The sequence below is a fragment of the Arvicanthis niloticus genome, chromosome 15 (genome assembly GCF_011762505.2).
Source record: "Arvicanthis niloticus isolate mArvNil1 chromosome 15, mArvNil1.pat.X, whole genome shotgun sequence".
NCBI classification, from domain to species: Eukaryota; Metazoa; Chordata; class Mammalia; order Rodentia; family Muridae; genus Arvicanthis; species Arvicanthis niloticus.
The window spans coordinates 39,841,947-39,854,224 of record NC_047672.1 but is presented as its reverse complement, the minus strand read 5'-3'; positions in this window follow the sequence as shown (position 1 = coordinate 39,854,224).

Sequence of the window (12,278 nt, the reverse complement as noted above, 5' to 3'; positions counted from 1 at the left end):
GCAGCAGAAGAACCTAGTACATTGGAGATCCCAGTACCATGGGATGATCACCAATAACAGCAGCAGCAATAGAGTAGATCAATCTGAGCTTAGAGTGCTACAGAGGACAGAGCTGAAGAAGTGATGCCAGCCTTTTGGTGGATCCCAGAAGTTGAAATAAGGAGCTGTAACATTGAAGTTGTCTTAGAGACTCAAAGATGTTCAAGATGCTAGAGCTGTGGGCTATCTGCTGAGGAAACTTGTTAACAGGGCATGGAACCAGCCAAAGAGAAAGTTTGTTGTAGTCATCAAAGAAGAAAAGGGAGTTGGAGATATGAAGACCACTTTGATATCAGAATTGCAGTTGTAGAGTTTGCTTAGCTAGTTTCCTGTCTTTTCTTTGGGAATTACAGTTATGTGATTGGATGACTCTCAGAAGAGACTTTGAACTTTGGACTTTTAACATGACTGAGACTGCTATAGACTATGGGGCCTTTAAAATTGGACTAAATATATTTTGCATTATGCTATGTTTAGGTATGGCCCCCATTGGCTCATGTGTTTAAACAAGCCTATGGTGAGCAAAAAAATGGAATGTGATTATTTGTGTATGTTTGGCTCAAGGAATGGCACTATTAGAAGGTGTAGCCCTGTTTAGTGGGTGAGATCCTGTTGGAGTAGGTATGTCACTGTGAGTGTGGCTTTAACCTGTCTGCCTGAAAGTCAGGATTCTGCTAGCATCTTTCAAATGAAGATGTAGAACTCACAGCTCCTTCTGTACCATGCCTTCCTGGATGTTACCAAATTCCTACCTTGATGATAATGGACTGAACTTCTAAACCTGTAAGCCATCCCCAATTAAGTGTCCTTATAAAGAGTTGCCTTGGTCATGGTGTCTGTTCACAGCAGGAACACCCTAACTAAGACAATGTTTTGCTTTGTGTGGAATAATAGTGTTAGTAATTCAACTGTAGTTAACCCTAGTTTTTCACTCCTCAACAATAACATTTCCAGAAATATCACAAACATCATGTCTGTCTTCTACTTGTAAAATGAAGCTCAGAGCTGGGACAGCCTTCAATCATGTCAGACCATATATGTATATATCAATGCATTTTAGTAAAATCTTGACAACCTTATTTGCACATAGTATTGGCCTGTAAAATAAGCTGTTATATCAAAATGAAAATTTGTTTTGAAATGATTTATGTATTAACTATTTTGATTGTACATGAATATATTGCTTTCACATATGCATTTGTGTGTGTGTGTGTGTGGTTGTGTGTATATGGACCATGAGAATCTACTGCCAACTGGATGATAGGAAGGGTCTGTGAGTGCCCCATAATAGGAGTAACAAACAGGTATTATGGGAGACCAGGGAGCTAAAGTCAGGTCCTCTGCAACAGCAGCAACTTTTCTGTATAATGCAATATCTCTAGTCCCCTCATTTAAAAAATTTCTACAACCAAACACACACAATAAATCAACAAAGTGAACAAAGTGCACAAAATGCACAATGCAAACTACACAGAAGGCTAGACCATGTTTGCGAATGTTTTTGATGGCTTTGCAAGTCCACACTGTGATGACTGTAATTGGAACATACTAGTCATCTTCAAAATCTTCCTGTCTCTACTCTGCCTCTAAATGGCTTTTGCAAATCCAGAGTCAATTTCCTCATGTGTCTCTATATTCTCATCTTGACAGTGGAAATGCTGTTATTCTCTATGTCATATAATTATAAAAATTAAAGAAGGTATCAAGCTAACAATATAGCAATAACTTGTAATATAAAAACTATGGACGATTCTGTAACTGATCTGACTACATTGCAGAGTTTTCAGAACAGGAAAGGAAGGCATCTGTCATAACCTGCCTCATGAAGTTACTGAAAATCTGTCTGATGTGAGAACTTTGGAAGCAGAGAAATTGGTGAGAAACTTTCCTTGACAGGAACTATGGACATATAAATCAGTATAAAATAAATTTGTCCCTGTCTGCCTGGCTTTGAGGAGTGTCTAGTTAGGGATTTACTGCTGTGAAACAGATGCCATGAGTCTTTACAAGGCAACTCTTATAAAGGACAACATTTAATTAGGCCTGGCTTACAAGTTCAGTCCATTATCATCAGTGTGGGAACATGGAAACATCTAGAAAGACATGGAGGTGGAGGAGCTGAGAGTTCTACCTCTTGTTCCAAAGGCAAACAGGAGAAGATTGGCTTCCAGGTCTTTAGGATGAGGGTATTAAATTCCATGCTGGCAGTGACACATCTAGTCCAACAAGTCCATACCTACTCAAAAAAGCCAAACCTCCTGATAGTGGCACTTTCAGGTCCAAGCATATCCAAACTATAACAAGGAGTTAATAGGGACATGTTATCATTTCTGGCTAATACATCAGTGAATATAAGGGACTGAAAGAAGATAGAAGATGGTCAGGCATGATTAAGAGAGACTGACACATGAGAGACAGTTTTGTTGTCCAGTTCACTGAGTGGGACAAGACTGTTTTCATTGTTGTGTTAAGAATGAATCAGATGTTTGTCTTTAGGTCTTGCGCTGATCCACACCAAGAGTCATAAATGTGTAAGAAAGACTGTGGGACTTGAAAGATACAGAACAGTCTACATAAAATTAACATATATGAACCTTTTAAAAATTATGTTTGTCATTATTCATTTAACTCAACAAAGTAGAAAGAACTGAATATTTACCAGTGAGAATGGCATTTCAGTGGATGTGACAAGAGTGACACCATTGCCACTTTGTTCAGAATGCTATGGCTCTGAAGAAGTAATAAATTTCCATATTTTGGAACAGTAACCTCACAAACATGAGCACAGGAATGGTCTCACATGGCTATGCACACTGGTTGCTGTTTCTTTCTTTAACAGTGCCTCTTACTTGACTATACTGGATGCAGGTGGAAAACTAAATACTGAATTCGCAAACACGTTGTACATATATTTCTTAGTCATTGTCATTCAAGGAGTTTTAATTGCCACAGCATCTGTTAGGATGAAGCATCTTGTCAATAATTGCAGTTTTCCCAATCCTCACAGAGGCAGCAGGACAGATCCACTGGTATCATCTCCCTTGGAATGTGTATGAACTCTCAGTCACCACAACTCTGTGTAAGTAGAACTTTGAAAAAGCTTCCAAGAATGTTGGCTTTCCACCAGTCCACTGTTGGACCCTGTGTATGTTAAATGTTATCATAATTCCTATGTCTATGATCATCATATGAAGAACTTTAGTTCCTAAGCTACCTGTTGTGGTGGTACATGCCTTTAGTCCCAACACTCTGGAGGCAGATGCCTGAGGGTATCTGGAGTTTGAGGACAGCTGGGTATACATAGCATGTTCCAGTACTGCACTGAAATATTATGTCTCAAACAAACAACAGCGAAACAAAGCAAACTGAACCTGCACCAAACTGAAGTATCCAACTAAACAAATAGACTAGATTCCAAAGACAGTGATGGTTTACTAGTTCTTTGTGTGAAAATGTGCATCCTAATCAATTCAACAGAATCATATTTCCTATATGTATAATTGTCAGACAGATCAACAAAAATATAAATAGAAAACAGCACTGAGATATGGTTGTGACATCATTTCAGTGAATCACACCACAGTCAGCATCAGTGTTCACAAATATTGGATGATGTCTTTTAAGATTATGGTTACAAACTATGATTTAATGAGTTTCATGTACAAATATTATTTTTCTCTCTCTCTCTAACATACACACACTCTCATTCTCTCCTGTTTGTCTTTCTGTCTATTTTCCTTCCTTCCTTCTTTCTTTTTTTCCTCCCTCCCTCCTTCCTTCCTTTCTTCCCTTCCTTCCTTCCTTCCTTCCTTCCTTCCTTCCTTCCTTCCTTCCTTCCTTCCTTCTTTCCTTCCTTCCTTCTTTTTGTGGTGGTTTGAATATTCTTGGCCTCTTGCAAGTAGACCTTTTAGCAGCTGTTGCTTTGTTAGAGTAGGTGTCACCTTGTAGAAGAAAGTACGTCACTGTGGGTGTGGAATTTATTTTATTTTATTTATTTATTTATTTTTAATTTTTATATTTTATTTACATTTCAGATGCCATCCCCTTCCCCCATTTCCCCTCCCTAGAAAACCCCTATCCCATGCCCCCTTTTCCTTTTTGCTTTTATACATTTTTTTTAAATGTTAATCAAAGGCTTTATAAGTTTGGTAATGCTCAGTCAGAAGTGTAACCCAATACCCAACCTGCTGCTCTTTGTAGAATAGCAAGTGACCTTGAGCTAAACAGCAGGGGGTTGTTCTGGATGTTCTTCAGTTGGCATCAGGCACAGGTGGTGTTGGTGAACTTCAAGGAGGTCGGATGGTCACCAGCGCCCAGAACAATCTCTTAGAAGCCTGAAAAATCATTTCTCACACAAGAAGGGACATTCTGGGTGTGGAACAAGGACAAGGGACACTCTAGCCAGCGCCAGTTTCCGAGGGCAATTTAGTTTTAGGGTTCTGTATATTCTCCTTACATGTCCTGAGCTTTGGAGACAGTATAAACAGTGGAGCCTCTAATTAGTCTCTAATATCTCTGACAATTCCTGACTTACCTTAAAAACAAAAGTAAAACTGCTATCTGATCTAATTATCTAGGACACCCGAAACCTCGGGAAGGTCCCTGTTCTAGGCTGTTTTCTCCTAGGTATTTTCTTACTTACTCTAAGTCTTATTATTTCTCTGGCTCAAAACCTGAGGTCCCTTATATGCTTTAAATCTCTTGGCTGCTTGGTTGCACTCATATCTTAAGAGTCCATCTGTGTATTTAGCCTGGTAAGTCTTTTGCTTTCTGGGGAGTATAGTTCTCCCTTCTTGTGTGCACCACTGCCTCTTTTCCTCTAGATAGTAGCTGGCAGGATGGCTAGCAATCTGAGTTCTTTCTCTTACTCTGTATTTTAAGGCCATCTCTTAGGCCCAAAACTGGGAAGGGCTCCTGTATCAAGCCACTTGATCTGTCCAGTTATTGCCTCAGGCCACTGAGTCTCCTCCCTTTTGGTGTCCTGGGCAATTATTTATAGCTGCTGGCTTCATCAGGGTTTCCTCTCTTGGTATATAGCCCTGCAGACATGGGCTGTGGCAAAAGCATACCTGCTTGTCGGCCCCAGGTTCCAAGGTTGCTCTCTGCACCGACGATCCCAGGGGTGGGGAGTCAGCCCAGATGATATTTGTGTCCACCACAGTAGCTCTGGCTTGTCTCTGACCAGCATGGAGAAAACTGCTCCCGTCTGTAAAGCAGGTTACCTCGGCTCCCGGCTGGAGTCAGTAGGAGAAGCCTTTCCTCTACCCATGAGTTCTTGTCAGCTAGTTGCAGCCCGTCGGGTAGGAAGTGTTGTATCTGGACCCCCATCCTAGAGAGTAAGTCTCAACCCAACAGAGGATAGGAACAGTATAGGATGATCATAAATGAATGGGATACCCAGCCCATCTTTTAGTCCACCATTTTCAGGTAGTCCATGAATACGTTTTGGCCCATTGGCCTGGAGGAGGACCCTCTGTCTATCAAGAGTTGGGTGGCTCCAAGCCACCCCATCTATCTCAATAGCTGTCTTCACACAGAGCTAATATCTTCGCCACTTGGGGTGTTTTTCAAGGCCTGGGATTTCCTGGCCCTGGCTTCTAATTGTTAGGGCCCTCTTGGACCCCGAAGCTGGCTCCTTTACTTGCAATGTGCACACTGGTCTTTTTCAAGGAGTTTCTTGTCTCCCTTTGATTGGAGTCCCTCTTCTCTGCTTTCTGTAAATTCTTTTCCTGTTACGTTTCTTTTTCTTCACCTCTCTAGACTTTCTATCTTCTCCACTCTTTTCCTCTAGACTTTCACAGCAACTTACAGTAAACCTTTTATCTTCTAGTCTCAGCAACTTATATTAAATCTTTTATCTTCTCTATTCCTTTTCTATAGACTTACACTAAGCCTTTTAATGACTTATCTTGTTGTCTCTCTAGCCTCTGAAGCCTTGCCTATACTGACAGAATGTCTAGAAAGGCTGTGGGCAACTCATCTGATCCCTGCTTAACCTCATGTGCCTTGGTGAAATTAGTGGGGTCTCATGTTCTTACATAAGATCTATCAACGAGATCTGGCGTGGGCCTTTGGGTGTCCCTTACCTTCTGTAACCCAATGTTGACCACAGCCTGTTCAATTGATGGGGTCCCCATGTCTGAGGAAACATTCTTTTCCTGGTATCCTCTCTTGTTCTTCACTCCTGAAGACTAGAACCTACAAGGGTCTTGCAGAAGAAAGGTTTTTATCAGGGGGGAAGGGTATTCCTCCACTAGATTTATCTAGGTGACTATATTGGGCACTAGATCTAGGTGTCTGAGGGATCCTGACCTATCTATTGCTTTGATTACTAACTTACTTTTTACTATAAATTTGTATCTGCACCAAAATGGAGGCCTATTCTTTTGGCTCTCTGACTCAGGACAGCCTGTAACTTCTTGTAGTAGGCAACCTGCCTGACCTGTCTGATCTGTCTGCAGGCATTTTGTTGGTTCAGCGTTAAGCTGGAGTCACATCACGTGACTTGTCTCAGTGCTACTTATTTACTTTTCCCCTTTTTTTTTTTTTTTTAAATCACTCACTATATTTTAAATAAAAATATATAATTATAACTCTCAGGTGAATAATCTTGGGGCTGTTTATCTAGCTGCCCTGGCTCCACTGCCAGGTTTTTAAACACCTGGGCCCTATCTATCTTCATGGGTGGCAGGTGGAAAGCTGCTGATTTGTTACAGCAGTGACCCTGAGGGCCCCAGTACAGCCACGCACACCAAACTAGGTAGCTGTCGCATGCTGTCGGCCAACTTGCATGGCTGGGTAGTTCGAGGTGGCTGTGCTGGGGAACCATGAGCTGTTGCCCACCAAGTGCGGTCTGGGTGAGGGCGCCCTCCATGTGGTGTTACCTGGAGGATACCCTACATGCGGTAGGCAGGCTGTCCGATCATGAACCGTGAACTGCGAACACAAACCGCGGTGGGTGCCCCTTACTAAAGGACCTGCCCACCTCTCTGCTCTGCAGCAGCACTCTTGTACCGGCGGCTTCATCTCTTTCTCTGCTGGTGATCATGTTATCTCTTTTTAACGCAGGATGTTTAACACAGTAGATTAACAGCTAACACAGACAATTTGCCAAGAAAACACACACACACAAAAATAACACAGATAGCTCACCCCTCTCACGGGCGGCACATAAACCAGGTGATACAGACAGTTCTTACCCCTGCCATGGGTGCAGAGACCAAGTTACACAATAAGGAAGGGCATCAGAAATCCGCCTGCCTCTGCCTCTCAAGTAAGACTCCAATAACCAGACAACGCGGTCAGTCTTCACAGATTCAGATTTAACAGATTCAGACGACTTGCTCAGCCTATGCTGGACCAAGTCTAACAGATTTCTAACACACCAGCAATGAACAACCCAAAAATAGACACACTGCCATGAGAGCACAACAAGTGAGAACACAACAACAGCTGCCCTAGGTTGTAATGGCCATTTCTGACCTTTTCTCTCTGCCCCATTGTTAACACACAAAAAGACTAACAAAAACCCATCTTAACCACTAGTGCCAGCCAAGAGGGATTCCACATCCTCTCCAGCACCTAGATGAACCCAGTGCCAGCCTAGAGGGATTCCACATCCTCTCTGGCACCTAGATAAACCCCCAGACGTCTCTGGGGGTGCAGCAGCTAGTGACCTCACACCATGTCTGCTAATCACTCCTTATCTCCTCTCGAGACAGAAACGGTTTACTGCCTCTCACGAGACAGAAACAGCTGCCAGTCCAAACCGAAAGTGCACTTTTCAGAAACCAAATAATTCAGACAGAGGGGCACAAACAACTTAGAAACCAAATAACTTAGACAAAACGGCACACGAGAAATCAGACGATTTAGACAACCCAGCACATGAAAAACCAGAAACCAGGCAATTTAGACAAAAGGTCACACAACAACCAGACAGAAAACCCCGGTGTTCCCTCACCTCCCAGTGGGGTTCTTGGATTAGGGTGGTAGTAAATCCAGGATGAGCTCCCAAATGAAGACCCCCCAAACTCGGGAGACCCTTCCTCAAGTCTCAGGAAATCACGACCACCCCAAAATCACAAGAAACCATACCTGGGTGCAATCAGCAGAGGTTTATTGGGGAGAGTTGGCTAGTCAATGGTCAAAACTGCTTGTCCACGCAGGAACAGAATTTTGACAAAAGGCTCACAAGCTGAGGGTTTTTTTTCCCTTACTTTTATTTTTTACTTTTTTTTTTTTTTTGTTTTTTTTTTTTTTTTGTTGTTTTGTTATTTTTTTTTTTTTTTGCATGGGGTAGGGAAATGAAGGCATTTTTCCACGGTTACACATGATTGGTTGCAGTTTTCCACGGTTACACATGATTGGTTGCATTTTCCCACGGTTACACATGATTGGTTATTTTACAAATTTTGAACATAACCCTGGGAAGACCAAGGGAGGGAGGGGTAACCAAGAACAGTGGAACATTCCAGAGGAATCCAGCCCAAATGATCCAGAGTCATGTGAAAATCACTCTGCACACTCATTCCTCTCAAGAATGTAGCTTTACCACGTCACTGTGCCCCACCCTGTCATTTACCAACTATTTCAGATTAACTATTTTTCTTCCCTGAGGCTTGAGGAATGTTAATCTAGCAAGTGTCCTCTGATTCAGGGATAATGTCCTCTACCTGGAATGTGTCCCGGGGCAATGAAGGCCTGAAATCTTATTTTCAGTTCCGAGTTCTGGAACTTACACTCTTTCTGCTCAGGTCTAAGGGCAAAGAAAAAGCCTGCATATTTTTCACAAAATGGTCTTTATAATTTTTCACTCTACACTATGTGCTAATTAAAAATGTCTCAGAGATTTGAGGTGGAAATGGTGACCACCCTGATTGATCATTATACCGAATATCAAAGTACTACTCAGAAAAAGATGAATGCATGTCATTAAGATAATAATGGTGAAAATAAGATTAAAATAAGCTAGTTTTGTTCTTCTTGAAGCTGAACATTGAGAGTAAAGTGGAGGTTAGTACCTCATGGACATTGTGGGCACTCAAGTACCCTCTGATTATGCATCGGCGACTTTAAAGGTTACCGTTTCATCTTTGAAAGAACGTCTAGCACTTGGGAACACTCCCAACACACCAAATTCTCTTTCTTCAGAGTCACAGTTCAGACTCTCTGACTTGCTACCAGATAAAACACGGGCACTGTGCCCACGCTGTTTGTGAGAAGCAAAGAGAGGTTCCTCACATCCTAAGGGAGCTTTCATTTTTGCCCAGGACCTATAACAGTCAGTATATTAAACTCTCAGTCTTGGCCGTAGCAGGGACTTTCCCCATTGGATCCAAGGTGGAGCTCCTGGCATAGAGTGGGCACCACGACATGGCTGCTGCCAAGTTCCCTGCAGCAATTAGTGGGAAAAGCAGCAACATGGGCTTTGCTTTTTTATCAGGCCACGTCTGTTGTGAGTTTGGTGCTGTGTTTTGGAAACAGTCTGTTTTGTCAACCTTTCCAGCAATCCTGAGAATTTTGAATGTGATTTGAATAAAGACCTTTTCCTGTCATTATGCAGTTATCTTCTGTTTTGTACAAGAAGGAAGAACCCTGCCCTACATTCCTTGTGTGGGCGGGGCAAACGGGAGGCCTTCCAAATGGCATTTATAATCAGATGCTTTTGTCTTCCTTGTCCCCTGAGGTACAGAGTCATTAAGTGACATGGCATGGGGCTGACTCCTTTGATTTAAGTTACTACTGTGGTTATAAGGCAATAAATAAATAAATAATAAAAATCCCATGAAAGGCTGTACAAGTCTACCCCTGTAACAAAATGTCTCAGACTGGATGGCTTAACGAACAGAAACTTATTTACCCACAGTTTGGGGACTAAGAGTGAGTTTAAGCTAGACTGTCAGCTGGTTTGATTTCTCCTGAAAGCTCTTCCCCACTGGTTTGCAGATGACTCTAAGTCTCTAGCAGCCGTCTTTGCAAGTGGCTTCTGGTGTTTCTTAGCAGTGGTGGAACTCTGTCTTCAAGGAATAAGATATAACCAGATTGAGAGCCACCTTAAGATAATTATTTTCCAGCTGCAATGGTGGCGCACGCCTTTAATCCTAGAATTTGGGAGGCAGAGGTAAGTGGATCTCTGTGAGTTCCAGGCCAGCCTGGTCTACATAGTAAGTTCCAGGGCAGCCAGGGCAGTGAGAGCCTGTCTCAAAATTCAAAACGAACAAAAAAAACCCTTATTTTAACTAATGAGTTCTGGGAGAACACTATCTTCAAATGTAGTAACATTCTGAGGCCCTAGAGGGCTAAGGCCTCAGTGTATGAGTTTATTTTGTGGAGAAACAATTTAATTTATGCAATGGCTATTCTTGGTTGTCAATGTGACTCCATTTAGAAATAACTAAAACACAAAAAGTAGAGAGCTCACCTGTGATGGATTTTTACTGGTGTACTAGGTCAGAAACATAGGTGGACAGTTCTGTGGCTTTCTACAATGTCCAAATTTATTGATTAATGATAAATTCTGAAGGTTTGTGTTTTTAATTGGCAGTAACTTCTGTGTTAGCCTTGAATTCTCTTAATAACCGACCATTGGCAAGCATGGATCCTTTTATTCTCAGTTACTAATATCAGCTCTGAGATCACTCATCACACAATAGTGATATCTACATATAACTGTGTATGCGCAGGCTACAAATAGTTCTGTAGAGTGAAAAATTATAAAGGCCATTTTATGAAATATGTGTAGATTTTTCACCTTAGACCTGATCAGGAAAAGTGCAGATTCCAGAACTCGGAACTGAAAATAAGATTTCAGGCCTTCACATTCCAGGTGAAGGACACTTGCTGGATTACATTCCTCAAGCCTCTCCCACCTATGGGTGGGAGAGGCCCAAGGCAGGAAGACACATTCCTGACCACAGATAAAAGATGCTGCTACCTAGGTGGGGCTATAGCCGGAAAACAGTAAAGATAGTTAATCTGAAATAGTTGGTAAATGGCAGGATAGGACACAATGGCATGGTAAAAACCACATTTTTGAGAAGAATGAGTGTGCAGAGTGATTTTTCACATGACTCTAGATCATTTGGGCTAGATTCTCTGAAATGTTCCACTGTTCTTGGTTACCCCTCCCTTGGTCTTCCCAGTGCTATGTTCAAAATTTGTAAAACAACCAATCATGTGTAAGCGCGTGAAAATGCAACCATTCATGTGTAAGCGTGCGAAAATGCCTTCCTTTCCCCACCCCATGCTATAAAAGACCCTTTAACCCACCACTCTAGGCCAAAACCTTGCTCTTGGAGCTAAAGAGCTTGTGGTTTTGACCGCCGGCTAACTTCCCTAATAAAGCCTCTGCTGATTGCATCCAGGTATGGTTTCTTGTGATCTTTGGGTGGTCGTGATTTCCTGAGACTTGAGGAAGGGTCTCCCGAGTATGGGGGTCTTCAGTTCCAAATGGGTTAGTGTTCAGGGACTCCAAAGACTTCAGGGAGGCTGTAGAGGAAGCAGAGGCAGAGCTAGAGATGGAGAACAGGTCTGATGGGGTGATGCAGGGACTCCTGCTACAGCGTGTCCATACTGTTCTTTGGGTAAGTTCTTGCATTTAACATAATAAGATACTCTAAGCTCTTCTTTTTTTTCTGCTCCAAATCTGGTGTGGCCATGTTTTCAAACAAGTAGTTTTGAGTAACAACGTTGACTTATGTTTTGAAGTTAATGTAAGAAAAGTTTCATTTACCTAGTAGCTTTAGCTGTAAAACTATCTTGGGGGAAGAGCTCATGACATGACTCAGCTGCAAGTGTCTTGCAAACATAAGGAATTAGAAGGAAGGGTTATGTTTGTGTACGTAGCTACAGTGAAGATAAGTTCCATGGCGTACAACAGAGGGGAGCTCATTTCCTTAGACACATAGAAAACAGTTGGAGGAGCCCCTCAAGGGCTGTTTGTGCAGTATGGTAAGGACTTAATTCAATCCAACAGTGGCAAAAGCAACAAACAAGAAAGTACTGGAAAGGCTAAACAACCCCACCCTGCCTGCCCAGATGAAAACTTCAGCTGCAGCAGATCTGGTTTGAAGATAGAACAAAGAGATACCATTATCAAAATTATATATATATATATTTATATATTGGGTAAGTTCTTGCATTTAGCATAATAAGATGCTCTAAGCTCTTCTTTTTCTACTATATGTTTTATAGTTATAGTTATAAATATATATTTGCTGGGGCTTAAGATAGGTGTG